General features: G+C 35.0%; 1 protein-coding gene across 1 annotated transcript in view; it reads right to left on the bottom strand.

The window, feature by feature from the left end:
- The window catches only part of CDH18 (cadherin 18), a 419,127-nt gene extending 398,155 nt beyond the window's left edge, over positions 1–20,972 (bottom strand). The window contains exon 1 of the mRNA XM_036280557.1: positions 20,873–20,972. The gene's annotated coding sequence lies outside the window, so the exon portion shown is untranslated. The remainder of the gene's footprint in view (positions 1–20,872) is intronic.
- Between the last annotated feature and the right edge of the window lie 2,283 nt (positions 20,973–23,255).

Raw genomic sequence — 23,255 nt, 5'->3', positions numbered from 1 at the left:
CAAACATTTGAGAAACTCTAAAATGAACCATGTGTAAACAAAATTTATTTAGTTGGCTTGATACATTCATACTACCTATGATTGTAGCATACTTTAAAAATTTTGAATTAAATTGTCCTGATAAAGATGAACACAGTCAAAATAATTTTAATGAATAAATTAAATTAATAGCAGTACCTATTAAATTTGAATTGATGAGTTAGATGGGATTACATTTTATATATTTTTCACTTTGCTGACTAATGAGAGGCAATACAAAAACTGTATAAGGTATCACCAGTTTAACTGTCCTGTAGGTGGTATTTCCACCACATGGTTAGCTTTAAGGAGAAGGAAAAAAAAAAGAAGACTAGAAAGAGGCAGGGTTGTTACATTGTTGTGAAGAGGTTTACCAGACAGAGAACAGAATTCCCTAATGTACCGACCCATCATATAAATAAACAGCTATAACCATCTTAGTCACCCTTTCACAATGGAGAAGGTATGCGTGCAGGTGGAGAAGGTACAATGGAACTCAAAACTCTGCTTTCTTTTTCCACAATGACAACAACCTATTGTAAATACTGAACAGATGGTATGTGTCTATCGTAAAAAAGCAATGTGTTTTCAGGAAGGAAAAACAGTAATTTTATATTGTGAGTTAGAACTGACTGCTATACATTGTAATTTTATTTATATATTAAAAGAAAGACAATAGAAAGATCACTTGAAACTTGGTACATAAGTAGAGTTTATTGGCCATTAAAACATAGTGTATGCTTAAATCTGGGCAGCTGTTCTGTTCAGATTATTTAATTCAATTATGATGACACATAAATGATAAATGCAATAATACTCTTGCTCAGAAAAAAAGTGTCATTATTTTATGGATATTAATTGGACTTTTAATCTTTAATAACTAAAAATATAGAAGCATAAGAAAAGATTAAGAGCTATAAATCTGGATGAAAAAGAAAAAAGTATCCTGTTTTAATATTACACTAGATATATATGTAACTTTTTACTCCAATTGATCCCACAGATTATTTGTGTCTATATTATACCTGGAGAATAAAAAATGATATATTTAGCAAATCCTTAATAATCAAAAGTTTTAAAAAGTAGCAAAATGGCTATATCATTAAATAGAAAGAGCAATACTTTTTTTTTTCCTTTTAATAAAGAGATTCTAGGTGTTAAACATTTTACTCATTGAAATAAAATCCAACAATGACTGGCTTTTTGGGGATAAACTTTCTTTTCCATTAGCAAACTAAAAGTTATTATTCTTTAGAGCAGTGGTTCTTAACCTGTGGGTTGCGACCCCTTTGGGTGTCGAACGACCCTTTCACATGGGTCGCCTAAGACATAACAGTAGCAAAATTACAGTTATGAAGTAGCAACAAAAATAATTTTATGGCCCTGGCTGGTTTGGCTCAGTGGTTAGAGCGTCGGCCTGTGGTCCGGAGAGACCCGGGTTCGGTTCCCGCTAAGGGCATGTACCTCGGTTGCAGTTTGTCCCCGGCCCTGGTTGATTGTGCGGGTGGTAGTCACTCGATGTGTTCCATTCACATCGATGTTTCTCTCTCTCTCTCTGTTCCTCTCTCTCCCTCCCACTCTACCTGAACAAAAAATAGAAAAAATGTCCTCAGGTGAGGATAAAAAATAATAATAATAATAATAACAATAATAATTTTATGGTTGTGGGTCACCACAACATGAGGAGCTGTATTAAACGGTCATGGCATTAGGAATGTTGAAAACCACTGCTCTAGAGTATTATGCATACTTATCCATGAAATCAATAATGAAGAAATAAATAAAGGCAATGTATTTAGTCCACAGTTCTGGTGAGAAATTACAAAGTCATTTAAAAATACTATCACACTTTGAGAAGATTGATTTTAAAATAACATAGAATTATTTTAGAGGTAACAAAAATAGAATTATATTCAGTATGCATCAAACCTAATGTAAAAATGAAAGTAGGTGTATTAATTCCAAACCAACCATTTAAAATGTATATTATCCACATAATATAGTCACTACTAGGCCAGCATGACATATAAAAGAAAGTAATGTGATATTTTCCCCCAAGAAGTTTGCAGAACGCTTAGGTTGTAAAAAAAATAATTAGGCAAGCCCTAGCCGGTTTGGTTCAGTGGTTAGAGCGTTGGCCTGCAGTACGGAGAGACCCGGGTTCGGTTCCCGGGCATGTACCTCGGTTGCAGTTTGTCCCCAGCCCTGGTTGGGTGGTGCGGGTGGCAGCCACTCGATGTGTCCCTTTCACGTCAATGTTTCTCTCTCCCTCTCTCTCCCTCCCACTTTATCTGAACAAAAACTGGAAAAATGTCTTCGGGTGAGGATAAAAACAAAAATATAGGCAAAACAAATAAATCAAAAAACAACAGTAATATTAAAGAAAAAAATAGAATAAATGCCATAAGAGCTATCATAAACCAAAAATGACAGACTGAGGATAATGACCAGTGACAGTCATTGAAATAATGGAAATTTGTTAATCTACGAAATACATTAATGACAAAATGGCAGAAGTGGAAACAGATTAGAGAAGCAATATTCAAATATTATTTTAGACTTCTGACTTTAATGGAATTACGATGTTACCACTATTACAAATAAGAAAATCAGAAGATTAATTAAATTGCTGGGGTGGAAATAAAGAAGACCCATCTCTCACTGAGTGCCTTCTCACTGCTTGACACTGTGCTCTGTGCTGTCAACATAACATTTTAATACTTTCTGTAAACGTTGTGCATATTTTATAAATAGAAAATTAAACAATGTGCCTGTGGTGATACACATATTAATGTAATCAAGCTTGAAAAAAATTTCTGACTGATTCTAAAGCTTATTCTTTTTATATACTACATTCTGTTGGTCCCAGAAAAAGAAAGGAAGGTAGAGCATGTTTTACAATGCTCTTTATACATCCCTATAAACCCATCATAAATGGAAAATGTAAGTTAAAAATGCATTGAATGTATCTAAACTACCAAACATCATAGTTGAGCCTAGCCTACCTTAAATGTGCTCAGAACACTTACATTAGCCTAGTTGGCCACAATCATCTAACATAATGGATATACTGTAAAATGTCAGTTGTTTACCCTAATGATTGTGTGGCTGACAGAGCTGTAGCTTGCTTCATCAGAGTATCATACTGCGTATTGCTAGCCCAAGAAAAGATCAAAATGCAAAATATGAATACAGTTTCAACTGAATGTGTATCACTTTCGCACCATTGTAAAGTCAGAAAACTGTAAGTCAAACTGCTATAAATTGGGGATCATCTACATATTTGAAAAGATGTGGTACATTTACGCAATGGAATACTGCATGGCTGTAAAAAAAAAAAAAAAAGAGGGAACTCATTCTTTGCAACAGCATATACAGACCTGGAGACTATTATTCTAAGTGAAATAAAGCCATCAGAGAAAGACAAATACCACATGATCTCACTTATATGTTGAATCTAATGAACATAATAAACAGACCAACAAAATAGAATCAGAAGTATGGATACTTGGAACAGACTGACAGATCTCAGAGGGGGTTGGGGGAGATGGAAAGAGATTAACCAAACCACTTACATGCATATATGCATAGCCCATGGACACAGATAGCAATGTGGTGAAGATGGGGGAGGGGGGTAATGGAGGACAAAGGGAGGGAAATGGGGGATATCTGTAATAGTGTCAACAATTAAAAAAAAAATTATAGATCACAAAAAAGATGTCCTAAAGAGTTTATTTAAAGTATTGTGAGTATTTAAAATCTAAGAGTGTTATATACCTAATAAGTTAGAGAGAAAGAGCTGGATAAACTGGTGAGAAGGTCTGTTCATTGCTAGAAATAAAAAGTCATATCAAAGGTAAAAAAACAAAACAGTGCTAGCTACATGGAGTTATAAAATTACATGAGTGATAACCTTGAAAGTTGATGAGATGAACAAGGGAGTGAGAATATATAAAGAGAAGCAAATGGTAAATAAAAGAGCATTGGGGGACACCTACAAATCTAAGGTGGCAAGAAGAGGGACTCAAATATGAGACAAAAAGGAAGAAAGAAATCAATCAATGAATTATATATTGGCATATATTATACATAAATAGCAAAAAAAAAAAAAAAAACCACAAAAACACAGAAACAAAAAATTAACAGTAAGCATTTTTTTCTAAGTATTACTGATACTGCCATGGTCCAGGATTCTTTGTGTTTGAATGAATTTAAAAAATAGTTCACTTTTGGATATTTGAAATTAAATTTATCAATTAGCTAGGATATCCTTTAGTTCTAAGATTTTATTTTGCATTTTATACTTTTATGTAACCGCTTTTTCATTTACTATAACAAATTAAAAAATTAAAAAATCTTAAATATAGAAAATTAGGTAAATTGGTATATAGTATAGAAAAATCTCAAACTTACTATCTCAAGCATTTGAAAGTAATACCATACTTACTACTTTCTTTTTTAAAAGACCACATAGTCTGTGATTAAAATTATGCCAACTATAAAAGATCTAACAGAATTAAAATTGAAATGCTAAGATTACTAAATCCATGGGATATTTTTGAAAATTCTTAGCAGAAAAAATAAATTTTATACATTTATTTATACTTTAAAAATCACATTTAAGCTTGAGCTGCATACTAGCACATGAAAAAAATTACTGACTCTACCAAAGAATACCAAGTTAGGTATTTTAAATAATAGTGAATATAGTCCAGTTAGAATTTTTAGTGAAGATAACTTGTTGATATATACAGGAAAAGCAGATGATTTTTGTAACAAAATGTTAAGGATATTAAAAATGAGGTGATTTATTTTACACGAAAATGAAATACCTTATGAGAGTTTATGCAGTGGCCGCAGCTCATCTCCAACCACTAATTCATAATTCTTCCTTAGTGTTTGGTATTATTCTTAAAAAAATATGTTTTTACTTGATTTTAAGATAACACATCAAATTAAAACTTGTTTATTAATTAAATAAAAGTCTATCAGATAAAAGTAGAGTAAAAGTTCTGATACTCAGAATGTATAATACAACAGATATAAAAAATTGTTGTTCATAAGTTGTTCATTAAAAACAACTTTTTCTAATATAATATAACCATTAAACCGGCGTTTCACAAATGGTTTGAAGGTTCTTATTCACTCTAGAGCAGATGTAGAAGGATGAATTATACAAATTACTGATAAACCTAATCAGGGAAAGTAAAAAACCAATGCCCCTAGCAAAGGTTTTGTTGGAAGCAGAGTTTATATATATGACTAGAGCTTCCTTCATAGGAAAGCATGGTGCAACTGTTAGAATAGGTTGCTCGATAAATATTAGCAGGGCAGGGACAGGACCAAGGTATCATGCTTGAATGAAACAGAGGGGTAGGGAATAAATACACTCATCACAGTTAGACAAAAACAGGGAGAAAGAAATGCAGTTAAAACGACTCCCAGCAAGGGCAAATCTTACAAGACCTTTGCAGGCACATGAAATTCCAGGAAGCCCACCAGCTAGAGGACAAGTGCTACAAAATGATTAAGGCAGAATGTGGGAGGGGCAAAAATAAGATAAAAAGGCAGGAGCTAGACCCATCTGGAGCACTGTGACCTGGCTTTAGCTGCTCATCTGAATGTCCTTCAGACATAATTTTGTTGTTTAATAAAACTTTGCCACTTGCTGAAATTTTTCATCTCTTGTGATGAATTCCTTCCTCAGAGAGGCTAGAGGGGAGAACCTGATCATGTTGATCACCAGAACCATTAACACAACTATTTGGTTGTCCCCATTACGCCAACAAACATTACAAAAAGGAGAAAGTATGTAAGTCTTAAAAAAATGCAAACATTTGCTTCCTGAAGTCCCTACTGCTATTTTTTGGTAGTTAATAACTATCATTGTGTTAATTAATGAGAGATTATACCAAAAAAAGGTGATATTATTTTTTTGTCCCTATGGTGCATACTCTACAAATGGTATTTCAAGCCTGATTCATGTTTAAAATATGATGAACAAAATGAACAAGCTTGTTTCTTTTTAGCGTGCCGTTTTTTCTCATTTATATATCATCCTCGCAAGTTGTAAAGCATAATTTGTTTCACTAGCATCTGAAATAAATATACTTAGTACAGTGTAATTATATTGCATCTTACCATTCTACTGGAAAAACTGTCAAAGTAAATCAAGAAAATGTTCAGTAAATGTCAAAATTGCCCAATCTATAAATTCAGAAAGTCTTTCCGTTTCCTACCATTGAAAGTTTGCATCTACTGTCTAAAAATTGTTTGCAATACTCAGAAAAATAAAGATGGTTACTTATCAATATGGTAAAACATGACAAAAACCTCCTATAAATCCATTAGTAGGACATAAATGTTAATGCTTTATTCTTTTAATGTTACTGTAACTTTGAAGATTGAAAGTACAATTTGGGGAAGAACTCAATGAGGGATTGTGTTCTTATCCTATCAGGATGACTAAAATAACAAGATTGACAATAACAATAGTAACATGTAATTATGTGGGAGTATAAATTAGTACAGCCATTTTGGAAAAGTATTTGGACATATCTGTTAATGTTGAACATATGCATATGGTATAACACAGCATTTCGATCCAGTATATACCAATAAAATATTGTACATACGTTCTCCAGAATTTAGGCACAAGTATGTTCATAGTGGTATTATTTATAATAGTTAATAACTGAAAAAAGTCCAGATGTCCTTCAAAAGTAAAAGAAATAAATTGTAATATATTCATGCAATAGAATAATCAAGAGCAGTAAAATGAGTAAGCTATTGATTCACTCAACAAAATGGATGAATTTTATAAAGTAGTATTGAGGAGACAAACACAATGAAGTAATACTATATGATTCTATTATATAAAATTCAGCATATAAAATTAATCTGTATTGAAAGAAGTCGGGAAAAACACAATTTCTAGGGAAGGGGCAGGGATAGTGAAGGCACACAGAAGGCTGTTGGAATGAATGCAATGTTTTATTTTATATAAGTGGTAGTTACTTGGCTATGTTCAGTTAGTGATAGTTATTTATCTTTACACTAATGATATGTGCACTGTTTCTAGACACTCTTCAGTTAAAAATTCTAAACAATTTATTTTAAAAACCTATTTTCATGTTAGTCTATGAATATGTGTCTTATATTTTCTGGAATATATTCTGGGCTACGTGCCAGGCAATAACACCTTGGATCCAAGGGTAAATGAACATGCCAGAACCTGGCTCAAGCAGGGTTTACAGTCTTCATGGAGGTGAGAAATACAAAAATGAGTAAACTAATAAAGAAAAAGTAGCATTGAAGAGCATGAGAAAATAAGCTGGTATGATAGAGAGCTACTTTAGGGAAGAGGGTATTATTTGTAAAAGGATGAGATTAAGCATGAAAGATAAAGAGCTAGCCCTAGAAAAAATATGAGGGAATGATATTTCAGACAAAGGAAGAGCGAGTTAGTTCAAATGCCCCAAGGAAGGCTTGGCATATTTGAGGAGGAGAAAGCATGAAAGTATGTTTTAGCTGGTATAATTGAGGGTCAAGTTGCAGAGGAAATCTGGGTGAGGTCATATAGGATTTTAAAGGCTATAGCAAGACTTTAGTCTTTTATTATCCATAAAATTGAAGTTTATTGAGGGGCTTTGAAAGAGAACACTGACATGTAATGATTTATATTTTTCAGAAGTATATCCTGACTGGGGAAGATTTGCTGGTACAAGCAGACTAGAAGAAACCATTGAAGAAAAGATCATGGTGATGTTAACTAGTGAGGTAGCAGCATAAGTGAGAGTAGTGAATATATTTTACATATCATTTAGGGGTAGAATATTTAGAACTTGATAATTATGTGAGGAACAAGGATGAGAAAGGCATAAAGGATATCTCTTATTTTTCTGATTGTGCAAGTGGGGGTATCACTTGCTGAGATGACTGAAATATGTTAAATCTGAGCAGAGTAAATGAGTATTGGACAGAGTAAATGAGTATTGGAGTTCTGCTGAAGGGAGTTATCCAAGCGTAGTTAAGGGGATGATGTGTTAGGGAGGGATAACTTGATCCAGCCAATTAAGGGGAGGATTTAGGGAGCATCTGGAGAGGGAACCCTGAGAATAGGTTTGGTAATAGCAGAGATCTCCCTTTACTGTAATTTGTGCAGAGACCAGGTATGAGAGTATAGGTTCCATTGCATGTACAGATTTGGTGGAGGTGACACGAGACAGTAACTGTCTTATTGAGTTTAGACATTTTATAGCTGTCATGTGAGGCAGACCATCAGCTGAGCAGTTTGAAGGAAGTCTGGAGGCTGGGTGTTTGAGAGGCATGACAGATAGAAGAGGCAGGGCAAGCTCCATTCTGATTCAGCAACGAGAAAGCATGCTTCTCTGAACAGATCTATGAGCTTCTGTGGCTTCAACTTACTCTTATACAAAATTAAGTTTATAATATCTGCCCCACCTCCAGAGGTTCCAGAAAGAACTTCTAGTTAACAGGCTAACTATATACATATAATTAAATTATAAATTATGTTATCATAGTTTAAATAAATCAATAAATGAATTAAAATCTGAGTTCAAAGTCACATTAGATAACTTGCCTAAAATTTTTTTAGTATATCAAATTTCTTTACCATATAAAAAATTATACCTGAATTAATCTTTTTGTTCATTGAAACATGTTTTGCCAAAATGTTCAATGTTTATATTTCATAAATATGTTACATTTTATGTAGCAAATTTAATGAAATGGAATAAAGTGGATAAAATGCACTGGTATTGCATGAACACTTAATATGTACAAAAGTACACTGTAGAGTTCCTTAGAAAAATGTATACTTTGATAAACATCCGAAGGGCAGACTTTGAGTTGAACATTTAGATACAGCGGAAAAATCAATAACAATTAAACGCAATCTGATTTGAAGCAAGTGTTATTTTAAATATTTTATGCCTCTTAGAAAATATTTTTTTTTTACAAAGAATGCTTTTTCATTGTTTATAAATTGGAGACATAAACACGTATTAGCTAAGAATAAACTATTCTTGTTGAGTTTATCGATTAGAACAATCTAGCCTGTTCATTGAGCTAATGTGTTGCTTTTTCATTTGAAGCTTTTGGCATTTCTTTTAGTAAGAGAATAAGTATCATTTCCAGGATGCTGACAGAGTGTCCTCATTTACTTCTCTCTGAAAGCCACAATTTTACACTCGGAAGAGTCAGCACTTCTAGCATGCTAATACTAAATTTGTGTTAAAAATACCTTTTGCATGCACATGAAATCCTGCTTAGCACCGGACTGAAATGGAGTGGGATGCTTTACCAGAGAAACAAGCTCTTCCCAACTGCTACATGTCTCCTGAGTCACACAAGAGCTGCTTTGAAGTCGGTGAGAGCATCTCATCTGAAAGGGTGATTCGTGCCTTGGCAATTTCAAACCAGTGATGTTCATACGCTACGGGTCCTAGTCATTTCATATGTTTTTCCTTTTATCACTCAAGTGAATGCTTAATGGCTCAAAGAAAAACTTTTCTTAATGAAAGTTCTAGAAGTTCTGTTTAAAAATGCTCAGACAATACTTTTAAATTTTACTTTACATGATACATCCAATGAACCCAGAACAAAAGTTCTTTAGATATGGTAGACAACACTAAATACCACAGATCTTGGCAAACTATATAATTACAGAAATAAAGAGCTGAATATACAGCACTTTCCAGTGTGCTGTTGGCACAGTTGTCAAGCAGTTTTTATGTCCTTTAAACCATCTTGAAGAATGACCAAATTGACGATTGCTACCTGAAACGTCACAGGGAAGGAGTATGGACTTAGTCTTTGCAACAGAAAGGTTTCAGAAGAATAGATGGCTATGATACTCAAGCACACTCTTTAGGAGTCATATAAGGTGACTTTGGAGAAAAAAGTGAATGAGGACTGGAAGGGATTAAAGAGGTTAAAATGCTTGGTGGAATCACACATGGCAGCAGGAAGAAATAGGATGTTTAGAAATAATAACAATAAAATTGAAAATAGGGGGAAAAAAAGAAATTGCTATGAACTCAATTTTGTTCCTGTTCAAATCTCATGTTGAAGCTCTACCCCCTAATGTGATAGCATTTGGAGATGGGCCTTAGTAAGGTAATTTGGTTTAGATGAAGTCATGAGGTTGGGCTTCTCATGATGGGATTAGTGTTCTTATAGGAATAGACACTGGAGAGCTTTCTCTCTGCCACGTGAGGACACAGCAAGAAACTGGCTACCTAGAAGACAGGAAGAGAACTCTTACCAGGGAACCAAATTGTCTCACACCTTAATCTTGGACTTTCTGAACTCTAGAACTGTGAGAAATGAATTCCTGTTGTTTAAACCATCCAGTCCATGGTATTTTTTTATGGTTGCCTGAGCCAACTAATACAGGAACACATACAAATTAGGAGGGATAAGATAATGCAAGGACAAAGAGAGGCAGTGTGGCGGGACATAACGGTAGGAATAAGGCTGAAAACAAGACAAAAGAAGAGAATAAAGACAAGGAAGAATCAGATTGATCTATTCATTTGTAGAGATTTCATGATCTCATATCTGTAAAAGTAGGCTGTAGAGGACTATGAATAAAATAACACACTCTAAAAAGTTGAAAAAGTCTATGTGGATGTATACAATTTGCATCTATATGTATGTATGTATACAAATATATGTTCACACACACATGTTTGATAGCTACAGTATAATTTTTAAAGATTTCAGCTGAGTAGGGACTGACACAAGAGAAATGGTGGTCATTAAACTTTCTTCTCATTTGGCTTGCTATACTGAATACCTACCATCTAACACATTAATATAATGAATACAATAATTCAGAAAAAAACAAACACTTAAGAGGAAGATGAAATAGTACTTGATCGTGTACCAGGGGTGAACATATGACTAGTAGCTGGTCTGCCTCTGGGTGCCCAGTCACAGTCTTTGGAAAGAGATCATGGCATTCATCAAGAATAGGCCGCTCAGATGGAGAATTTGTCCCAGTGCCTCTCACGTCCCCAAACTGCCTGAGTAGGAAACACTGGTCTGTTATTACTCATTGTAATTACTCACTGGGGTTCTCCCTCCTGTCACAAGCTGACTCATACTGGTGAGCAGGTCATACTGTCCTTCTTAGGACCCCATGTTAATTAGGGTTTTGTAACTAGGTGTGAGCAAACAACATCCATGGGACATTTTTAATTTTTTTTTTTTTTTTTAGAGACAGAGTAAAAGGGAGAGATAGAAACATCTATGTGAGAGAGAAACACTGATCAGTTACCTCCTGCACGCCCCCTACCGGGGATCGAGCCTGCAATCCGGGCATGTGTCCTGACCAGGAATCGAACCAGGACCTCTCAGTCCATGGGAAGAAGCTCAATCCTCTGAGCCACTCCAGATGGGCTAACTTTGCTTTTTAAAAAATGAAATTGCTCAAATTTGAATAAATAAGTCCTACAATGCAAACATGTAACAAGGAGAGGGTTGTTTATTGTGATGTACATTTTATATTTTACTTTATATGTGGGTCAATGTTTGCATTTCACATAAATGAATAATCTGGTTAAAAGAAATGTATAAAATAATTCGATACATTTTAAACCACATTTGGACACAGCAACTAAAAGTCCAGTAATCTTATATAAATAGCAGTATAATATACTTATTGAGGACAAAAGAGTACAGATTAAGTAGGATATGTTATTTTCTTTCATTAGAAAAAGTTGTACCTTATATTATCTTTTTATTTATTGATTGCTTTTAGAGAGAGAGGAAGAAAGATAGAGGGAGGAGGAGAGAGAAAGAGAAAGACATTGATTAGTTGTTCTGCTTATATATGCATTCATTGGTTGATTCTTAAATGTGTCCTGACTCGGGGTAGAACCCACAACCTTGACACATTGGGATGATGTTCTATCCAACTGACCTACCCAGCCAGGGCACTTATGTTCTCTTTTAGGAAACATCCTTCAGGTTATATATAATAACATTCATCAACTTAATACAAACAATATACCATTCTCAGGGTAATGGTATAATTATCATATCTTTATTTTCAGAACTTTCACATGATGTGTTGTTTATTAAAAAGGCAGAACTTAATATACCTCCTTATGCTAGCTATATTAGTTTCCTATTGTTACTATAACAAATCACCATAAACTCAGTGGCTTCCAACATTACAAAGTTATTATCTTATAGTTCCTGAGGTCAGAAGTCTGACAAGGGTCAGGTCAGAAGTCTGAAATGAGTCACAGTGGACTAATATCAAGGTATCAGCATGGCTGCATTTCTCTCTGAAGACTTTAGGAGAGAATCCATGCCTTTTCCAGTTTCTAGAGGCTGCCCTAAGCCTCCGGGAGCTTTGTACTCTTTATCCATATTCCAATCCAGTAAAGTCAACAGAGTCCTTGTCACCTTATCACACTGACCTGTCTGCCTCCGACTTCCATCTCCCTGTTCTAGGTCAGCTGATTAGCAACCTTAATTCTTTCTGTTTTTTTTTTTTGTTGTTTTTTTTGTTTTTTTTTTTTTGGTACGTGCCCCTAGTGGGAATAAAATCCCGGACTCTCTGATCCACAGACCGATGCTCCAGCTGCTGAGCCAAACCTGCCAGGGCTCCTTCTGCATTCTTAATCCTTCACTGCTATATAAGGTAACATATTCACGAGTTCCAGAAATTAAGATTTGGGTATCTTTGCGGGCCGTTATTTTACTTACCACAGTAGCCTTTACTATAGTCACATACAGAACTTATCCATTTAAATTGTTCAAAGCATTTTTGTGACTCCTTTCATAAAACTGAGCTTCAGAAGCAATGCCACTTAATTTATCTGAGAATATAAATATTTTAAGTGAAGCCTGATTGATAAGGCACTAGTTAACCAATTTGATTGTTTAGATTAAGAATAAAGAATGTGGCAGCTAATCAGTGTGTGGCTCTCACTTTGATGTTTCTCTCTCTCTCTCTCTCTCTCTCTCTCTCTCTCTCTCCCCCTCTCCCTTACTCTCTCTTTATCTTCCTATAAAAAGATCTAGCCCTGGCCAGTTTGACTCAAGGTAGAGTGTTGGCCTGCTAATCAAAGGGTCTTGGGTTCAATTGCAATCAAGGGTACATACCTGAGTTGCAGGTTCAATCCCCAGACCCAATCAGGGTCATGCAGGAGGCAACCAATCTATGTGTCTCTCTCACATCAATGTGTCTCTCTCTCTTTCTCTTCCTTCCTCCCTCACTTGTGGGATAGTAGAATAAAACATACAGTCCCTTAATTGGCTATAGGAACATTTTCATATCTACTTTTATTATAATTATTTGTAGCATAATTTCGAGTTGGCAAGAAGCAAAATTTTCAGCTATCAATAAATAAAATATATTCTATGCTGCAAACTTTTCAGATGTGAAAAGCAATATCTGTAATATCATACTTTATATAAAATCAATAAAAACATTAGTGGACAAGAACTATATTAATCAATAAAATCTATAGACAAATAAACCAATAATTTATTGTCAATATTTGTTTTTATGACATCAAGAAACTTTTTAATTGCCTCTAATGTATGGCTCACGTTAACTTGGAAATGATTACTATATATAGATGTCTTAAAAAAAATAAGCACCGCCCTGGCCGGTTTGGCTCAGCGGTTGGAGCGTCGGCCTGCGGTACAGAGAGACCCGGGTTCGGTTCCCGCTAAGGGCACGTACCTCGGTTGCAGTTTGTCCCCGGCCCTGGTTGGTCGTGAGGGTGGCAGCCACTCGATGTGTCCCTTCACATTGATGTTTCTCTCTCTCTCTTCCTCTCTCTCCCTCCTGCTCTATCTGAACAAAAAATGGAAAAATGTCCTCGGGTGAGGATAAAAAAAAATAATAAATAAAAAATAAGCACCTAGAATGAATAGGGTCCTTTAAAGATGAACTTAAAAAAAATTAAGTAAATTTTTTATACATAAAATAAAAATGTCCAAAATGTATGTGTTGAATATGTATGTTCATATGTGCTTGGAAGTTTCCATTTCAATAATTTAAAATGTTTTTGAAACAGTGTCTTCCTTGAAATTCATCTTCCCCTGGCTTTCCATGTGGGGTTTCCTCTTCCTCCAGCTGCTTGGGCTGCTTTTCATTCATTTTCCCGACTGATAGTTGCTTTAGGTTCTGACCCTTGTGATTTTCATGTTTTCATTCTCATTCAGTCTCTGTACTTTAAATGCAATTTATGTGCGATGAATCGATTTCCTACATCCAACAGATAGCTCTCCTGTGAACATCACGCTTATGATTCAGGTAATTCCATTCCATCACCACTTGGCCATCTATATCTAAAAATGTACAAACTAATTTCTTCCTATCTATTGCCTGTCCTTTTGCCCCCACCAGACTTCTTTCTCCCTAGTTTTTTCCTTTGTGGGGACTAGAAACTCTGTCCTATAGCAAACAAAATGTGTCCCTTACCCTTACTTTTCCCCATCAACTCTATATCCTGTATAGCATCAAGGACCAACAGCATTATTTTCAAGTTGAATATATCATCCAACCTCTTCTCTTTATTTCTACTACTTTCACTCTGGCACAAGTCACCATCTTCTCTCCTCCTGTTCTTGAGGCTGAGAGACAATTTTAGTACAAGAGTTACAAAATCTGTATAAATAAACCTTATATAATGCCTTTACTAATTTACAACCAAAATCCAAACCTTGCTTAGACCCCTTTCTAATGAGTACTAACATTCTTTGTTCTGTCAATTTCTCACAAATTTATTGTTGTTTTTTTTGTCTAAACAGTATAAAAAGGTGCCTAATTTGATCATTATTTGAGTCTCATTTTATGATCTGAGCATCACATTGTTTCTCCCATGCACACCCATCAATTTTTTTTTCCCTCCATTATTCTATTGATTTTATAAGTCAAGATGTAAGAACTAAAGAAAGGTAGAACAGGGGAATTATCACCCTCCCCAAGAGTAGAATTTCAATCAACAGAATTGAAAATCTTACTGACTAGTCTTCTGGAACTGGTTTACTTTTCAATAAATAAAGCAAAGTTTCCTAATCTATTGCTAACTTAAATTGAAACAATCAGCCAACAAGCAGGTTCTCCATGAAGCAGTAAAATTGCATTCCCATCAAAATAATATTTGTTTATATTTTCATGACTCATTTACATTAAATCACATTGCAGCTAGAATGTACTAATTATGCATGTTTAAAAAAACTATAGATGATAACGTATGTAGAGAAATTGGGGAGGATACACATTCTTGACTCAACACATTACCCAACTAAATGGAATTCTTTGAAATGTAAATTTTTATATCAAGTTTAACATTCTCAATTTTCATATATGTATCATTATTTATATTAATTCAAATTCTTAAATTAATTTTAACTTTTTGATGGATTCCTTCATTTTTGATATTTCAGATTATTTCCTAGTGCTTTATTCCCAGAAGTTGCATATAAGTAAATTTGCCTTTTCCTGTCTCTGGCAATGGATTTCAAATTGTTTTTCAAATCTGATAGACTACTAATTTTCACTTCCATCTGGAATAACTATAAATGACAATTTTATCACATTTTTGCCAATACCAATATTGGTTTCAAAAATTCTTTGTCATATGATGATTCCATAGGTTATCACTGAATCTATTAAAAAAAAACAAAAACACTTTAGGTATCAGTTATACTGAGTAAAAATAATGGGATTAGGTTACATCACACTGTGCGTATTTATACATATATCATATTTGCTGACCATAAAGCCCTAAATGTAATGACAATTAATAGTTATTTTAAGATACTGATGGTCACCTAAAGATAAAATGAAATGAAAATGACAATTCAAGTATTCTTTTCAGTGAAAGCATCTACAATACCTGAATTCATTTTACTGGAAATTCATCTATCACTTTCCACACAGTGCAAGTAAAGTATTGAATAAGACATAGTCCTTCAGAGCTCAAATAAGTGACATATGAGCTCTATTCATAAATATTTCACTCAAATATTTTTAGGAATTGTACTTTGTTCACTTAATTCTCAGCTTACCAAAAAGTTTCCAAAATTGATATAGCAAAGCAATGTAGAAGTTTACATATCAGAATTTCTGATATCTACAGAAGTAACATCAGGGCATATCAGAGTACTCAAGAGCAAATGTTCCTCTTATATCTGCTCCTACATTTCTCCACTGTTCATTTATTTTCCTGGAACTCATACCACACTTAAAAGTCAAAACACTATTAGCAATAATAGATTCTAAATTATTTAACTTGCATTGGCCTTCTCTTATTCTTCATTTAATAAAATATATAGGGGATCACTTAAATGAACAATAGTATATCTATACAATCATATGCAATAGTCAAAATGTATTACACAATATGACAGGATCATCAACCAATCTGAAATTACGCTGACCTAGTGAACAGAAAAAGCTGTAAACAAATGTGTGTTCCTAACACTGAACCAGAATTAAATATTAGTTCTGTACATAACACGCATACTGGATTCTTGTTAAATATTCATGACTTCTTGATATAATCACATGAAAGAGTGAACATGCATTAAAATTAGTAGGGTATTATATCAAATTGTATTTATCTAAATTTATGTTTGTAAACATATGCTATTTGAATACATACATCTCTATATAACTTTTACTTCAAATCTATACTCATTTCATAATTATATGTAGATATCCATATTAACCTATCTATTTAATAAATCATTTAAAATTTAATATCAAATTGGCAATTGTGGTTATTTTTGAAGAGTGTATTTAAAGGTGCATTCTATGTTTAACATTTCACTATTTTTAACCAAATTATAAATGTGGATACAATGGGGAAGGATAGAATATGTGAGGAAATTGGGGTTTGTCCATAATTTATAGCACATATTTCAAAATGGAAATGTACTTTTTCATCTAAAAAATAAAAATAAATGAAAAAGCATTTAAGAGTTAATACTGTCATTTCTTAAAGATAATTTTTAGTCTCCCTAGAATAGCTGGAAAATTTACCATGCTGAGTCAATTCTTATCAAATAAATCACCAAAGACATTAAATCTGTGATAATATACCGGCATTGGTGTAGACTTTTATAAATTATAACACATTACAGTACTTTGTGTTATTTGGTTCTCAAGCTTATTCTTATCTCCTTTTGCAGATGAGCATAAATGGTCTATATGTACAAGTGACAAGTGACACAAGTAATCCATGGAAGCAACCAAGTTCCACCATGTTTTAAAACCATTGCCCTGGCCAGTTTGGCTCAGTGGTAGAGCTTCGGCCTGAGGTCCAGAGAGACCCGGGTTCCGTTTCTGCTAAGGGCATGTACCTCGGTTGCAGTCTGCCCCCGGCCCTGTTTGGGTTGTGCGGGTGGCGACCACTCGATGTGTCCCTTTCACGTCGATGTTTCTCTCACTCTCTCTCTCCCTCCCCACTCTATCTGAACAAAAAATGGAAAAATGTCCTCGGGTGAGGATAAAAAGAAAAGGAAAGAAATCATTGAGCTTGGAATTTTTTTTCCATTATGCTTTACATCACCATCCATTATGAACTATGCTTTTTCAACCAAAGCATCTACTTTTACTTCTGGAACCTTTAAACATCATAAATGACTCCAAGCACATAGGATTAGTAGAGTGAACATTTCTTCTGAAACCACCAAACATATACATACTCCAAAAACAAAAGTGAAAGCAATCATAGAGAGAAACAGTTACCTTTCACCTATTAATAATAATAAAAAATATTTCATCTGAAATAACAAATAGAATTAAAATTTGTCTTCAGACTCAACATCTACATTTCCTTTTTCCCAGTTTTTGTTTTCTCTTGTTCCTACAAATGTTAGTATATGATAATATATTATATCATCATATATAGCATACTAGATACACTATATAAACACATATAGTACATGGTAACATACAGACAAGTCTCAGCTTACAAAAAGAGCTTATACTGGTAAGTTTTTCCACAGTTTATAATTAGGCATCTAATGAACCACCTACAAGTTGAAATCCATTCAAAGCAAAAGAACAGAAATTAGCATAGATCACCCAAATGGAACTATTTACATAGGCAGTTGCCTACTCAGACAGTGTGCTGCATGACCCCTTTCTGTACATATTCTATTTTTTTTTTTCTAGAGCAGTAGCTTTCAATAGACGAGGGGTATAATTTTGAACCACAAGGAATATTTAACAATGTCTTAAAATATTTTTTGTTGTCACAATTGGGGATGTTGCTACTATTATTTAGTGTGTAGAATACAGATACTCCTAGGCATCCTACAAAGCATAGGCTAGTCCCCCTAGCATGAGAATTATACAACCCAAAATAGCAATAGCACCAAAGCTTAGAACATGGTTCTATGACATGTCTAATGCAACTACAATTGAGGTATATAATTAAGCAAATTTAAGATTTTGAAGTCCTTATTAAGAAAAGCCAAAGAATACCTTACACCCTTGCTGTCTTTAATCTCTCAGTCTCTTTTTTTTTTCACTTTTCAATCGATTCCACTGCAACTGATATATCCATTCAAGAGAAGTAAATCTTTCCAGGTCACTATGCTCAATATGTTTTATCCTCTATTTGTTGAAGTGCACATACATGTTTAGATTCCAAAGGATGATTATATCACGTGCAAATATATAAGGTATACTGCATTCTTCTAATCACCAACAAGCCAAACAGAGGAGAAGTAGGATGCACAAACTTTTAAGCATGTGGTCTGTATGCAATAGACCACAAAATTCAACCAAGAAGCCTAGGATTGATATTTACATGAGCCAAATGGGAAAGGCACTTTATATTTATTTTATATAGCATATAAAATCTATCATATAAAGAATTTATAAACTTGGCCGAAGTGACTAATTCATTCTCATGATTCCAATTTGCTCAATGTATAGACTTTATTCAAGCACCATTTGCTATTCCCATTCTTGCAACTAATATAATTAATTATATTCAATGTTCACTGGAGAGTTACAGCTAGAATTTCCTGCCATTTACCTTTATTCTCTACTATTTTGTTTTTTGCTATCGGGTTATCTTCATTTGGACATCACTGTTGCATCTGAAATAGGATATCCTCATTTTCTACCTCCCACTGTTGTCGGGATAGGAATTCAAACTCGAACATTAGTATAAATGTTTCCACCCCCCTTAAGTTGGCTAACTCTGTAAAAAAGCACCAGCACTATGGTTCATAAAATACTTGTCACCAAGGCACAATGAATGAATACCTTATTAAGTAAATAAATGGCTTGACTTATACTAGGTTAGTTTATTATCAGGAAATCCAAAATTACATACATAACAGGAACCTTGAAAGAAACTGAAATGATGATTGGTGCTTGGACCAGAGGGCTAAGACTACAGAACTAATTCTTACTAGCATCAAATCCTTTCTCCTTTCTCCTCTCACATCCAACAAGGTTCATATGAGATGTAGTATGTACCTCAAACTCTTGATTTAGAATGAAATAGTTTCTCTGATAAGACAAGTCCACTAAAACAGAGAAGAACAATTACTGCAGAAGGAAATCCCCTGCTTTGAAAAATCTGTGGGGTATCCTAGAGTAGAAAATAACGGTTCCAAAACACAGTCAGAACCTGTAGTGGGTTTTTTTGTTTGTTTGATTTTTTTTTTTTTGGCTGCATAATAAAACCTTTCTCTGATCTGTCTTTCGGTTCAAAGCAGTGATACCATCACCTGAGCAAACAGAAGACCATATAATTTTAGCTAAGATTTTTATTTTAATATTTCTTGACTACAAGCAGAAAAATAGCAAGGAGCATTTACTATTGATTAATCTAAAAGTTCATTAAATACACCTGGCATTAACATAAGGACATATTTTAGTAACTAGCTAATAAAATTATATTTTTTCACCTGTTACATATGATAGATTTTCCCAGTTCTACATCTGTACACACATATGCACACACACACACACACACACATGCATAGAAACATGTGTAAGGCATAATTTTACCTTGTTTGTAAGACATGAAGATGAAGACAAAAATAATTGTTATTTCCAGACACAAACAAATCAGGTTCAGGAAGTTAAGATAGGGGAATGAATTAGAGTTAACAAACATAAGTACACATACTAAATAAAGTATGTTATGGATCACAGAAGCCTACCTAATTCCTTTTCATGCATCATTTATAGTGCCCTTTAAAAGAAGTAAAAGTTTCATCTTAAGCTTTAATAAGTATTTATGGAAGTGATATGTGAAAAAAAAAAAAGAATTAAAGAAAAAAGAGAAAATGAGCCTGCTTTTCTGCAGCTTTGTGCTCAGATAGCATGTAATTTTAGAGGATACTGGAAAGGCAATAATTAAAGAGCAGTATCAAAATTTCAATAGCATCTCTGTTTCTATTCTGACAATGCTTTCCTTCACTTTTAGAGACAGACAGACATGACAGCTGATTTTGATGCCATCACTATTCAAATGTGCCTTGCAGAGTATCCTCCCAACTTCTTCAGGGGCTGGGCACATCCACAGATAAACATAAACAGACACCAGCTGGATTATTAGACTCACATTCCATAGGCACTACGGCAACATTCCTGGATAAGAAAATTACACACACACACACACACACACACACACACACACACACACTAGCGATAAGCCTTATGAAGCATCAGCTACAACTTTCCCATTGGCACCCGGTCCTGTGAAACCAATCCCAGAGGGAGATTTCACCAAATATTTTTTTGACTCATAACTGGATAAGCAGCCCCGTTGTACAAAGATATTAATGTCACTACATAGTCAAGTGTCATTTGTTGAAGCCTTACCTTGGCTGACTTGCCCTAACTGGTGGAAAGGAACTTAATTTGTGAGAAGCAAAGACGGGACTTTCCCAGTGCTCAGGGCACAGCAGCACAACAGCTCCAGTCGGCGGAGAGCCCCGGACTGGGCTCCCCGCTCCTCCGAGCCCCGGGCTCCGCAGCTCCGGCTTCTGCAGCTCCGGAGCGCGCCTCTGATTGGCTGGCACAGCCTGTCTGCCTGATCCTCTCCTCTCCAGTCTCTCCTCCTTCCTCTCCTCCCTGGCTCTGCTCCGCTGCCGTGCCCACTGCCTCCTTCTTTCCCCCCATCACGCATACTTCGGAGGCTACTCGAATTCTATAGTATGCAGAACGGACACTCTTTAGCCCCTTGAGCAAGGTCATGGGGAAAGCAATGCCATCGATAATAATAATTAAAAAAAAAAAAAAAATAGACCCACAGCATCATCTTTAGTACATGGCTCTTGAAATACGATGGCCAGGACTCCGTGACAGTTGAGACCGTCAGTTTCCTGCGGGGGAGGGAACACTGGGGAGCCAGAAAGGGTTTGACTGTCAGATGGAGTGGGAGTAGACACCAGGAGGGAACCAGAGTCAAAGCAGGCAGGGCAGGCACGGATGTGGCAGGCTGGTAATAAATTTTCCTATTTCCGAGCGAAGTCGTCACAGCCTGCTAAACATTTAACTGCTGGCTCATTCGTCAGTGATCCACAGTCCTGTGGTAACTGTGAGATTTAACTTGAGTGATGCCCTTTAATGCCTCACCCGAAAGTACTCAAGACATGGAGGGTTTCTATGAGATAGAGCCTTCCCTTGCAGGTCAGCATTGCATTTGTGAAGACTAATAGAAACTGCAATGCCTTTCCTACCCCTCTTTGCTTGTGCCAGGAAAATTGTAACACACACAGATATACACACACGTCTCCCTCTTATTACTCTAGAATAAATTAAAACAATTTGTGTTGCATATAGCTTTTGATCACAAGGATTCAGGGACTGATGGGCTGTATTCAAAACTGATGAGAGCAGCTAAAATAACTTCAGCACTTCCTCCCAACACAAAGTCACCCCACACTCTCCATTAACAGCATCATGCATTCCCATTTAAAGCAGTGTAGTAAACATGTGTGGGAGTCCAACTAAATGGAATGGCTATTCCAAGGATCACTTGGCAGATATATTTAGAATTATGTAAGACACTCAGACATTGCAACCACTGAGAGAGCAGCATTACATGCTCTGGTGAGTTGGTACTATAAACGCTCATGTCCAGCAGTTCAAAAGAACAAAGAGACAGAGGCTTAACAGGTACTATGGGGTTATAATAGATGAGGCAGGTTCTCTTAGGCCAGGAGACAAGGGAGCAAATCCTGGCTCCAACTTGCCTCTTTCCCTGAACCCCTGAAAGCTGTTTTTACTTCTCTGGGCCTCAGGAGGCTTCTCTTTAAATTATAGAAGGTAATCCTCACTTCAGAAGGTCTCTGTGAAGAATAACAAAATTCTGTGCAACTGTGGTAAACTTTTAATAAAGGTTAGTTAATTTCTAATTATTCCTCTCTTTTCTCTTCTCCTGCCTCGTGAAAGGTCACAGAGATTGAGAAGATCAGGTATGCCTATTTCAAAGAAATTTAAAGAGCCTAGGGGGGAATGTTTTGAATACAACAAAGTTATATTTGACTACCTTTATTTAGCTTGAGTGATGTAAAAGGTGGAGTGATTTAATTGGTTTGGGTTTTGTATGATTAAACAAATCAACAGAAACAATGAAAGAAGCACTTTATGGAATTGTTTTTAATTGTGAAAGAATTACACAGTTAAATGCATAGTTTACTCCTAAAGAAGATGTTAGAAGTCAATTAGCATTTGGAAGTCTCCAAAATCCAAAATCTCAGGGAAAAGTGGAGTAAAAACAATAGCATCAGAATAATGTGTATCATGTTTTGTATATGCTCTTTCATGCAGCTTCTGATTTAAATGAGATTTTCCTTGTGCAGTATCCAAACATAAATTCTTAATCATTTTTGATAATTGAAATAATATATTTTGAATCTTTCTGCATTGATGAAGCCCCAAGAGCATGAAGGAAGGGATGGTTACTGAAAATAAAAGGTATATAAAGAACTTTTGGTCTGTGAGAGGTCATGCTTAGAATTTCACATTATTGCATTTTCTCGAGAAGACTAATTGTTTATTTGGCTTCCTCTATCAGGGGTGGGGAACCTCTTTTCTGCCAAGGGCCATTTGGATATTTATAACATCATTCACTGGCCATACAAAATTATCAACTTAAAAATGAGCCTGCTCTATTTGGTCAGGCTAATTTTGTGAGGGTGTAATGTTAGCTGGTATTAATTTCTCTGGTCTTAAACAGCCCACGGGCTGGATGTTCCCC

Source organism: Molossus molossus, unplaced genomic scaffold, assembly GCF_014108415.1.
Source record: "Molossus molossus isolate mMolMol1 unplaced genomic scaffold, mMolMol1.p scaffold_m16_p_3, whole genome shotgun sequence".
NCBI lineage: Eukaryota > Metazoa > Chordata > Mammalia > Chiroptera > Molossidae > Molossus > Molossus molossus.
Note: the sequence above shows the minus strand (reverse complement) of the source record. Positions and strands in the feature narration are given on the sequence as shown.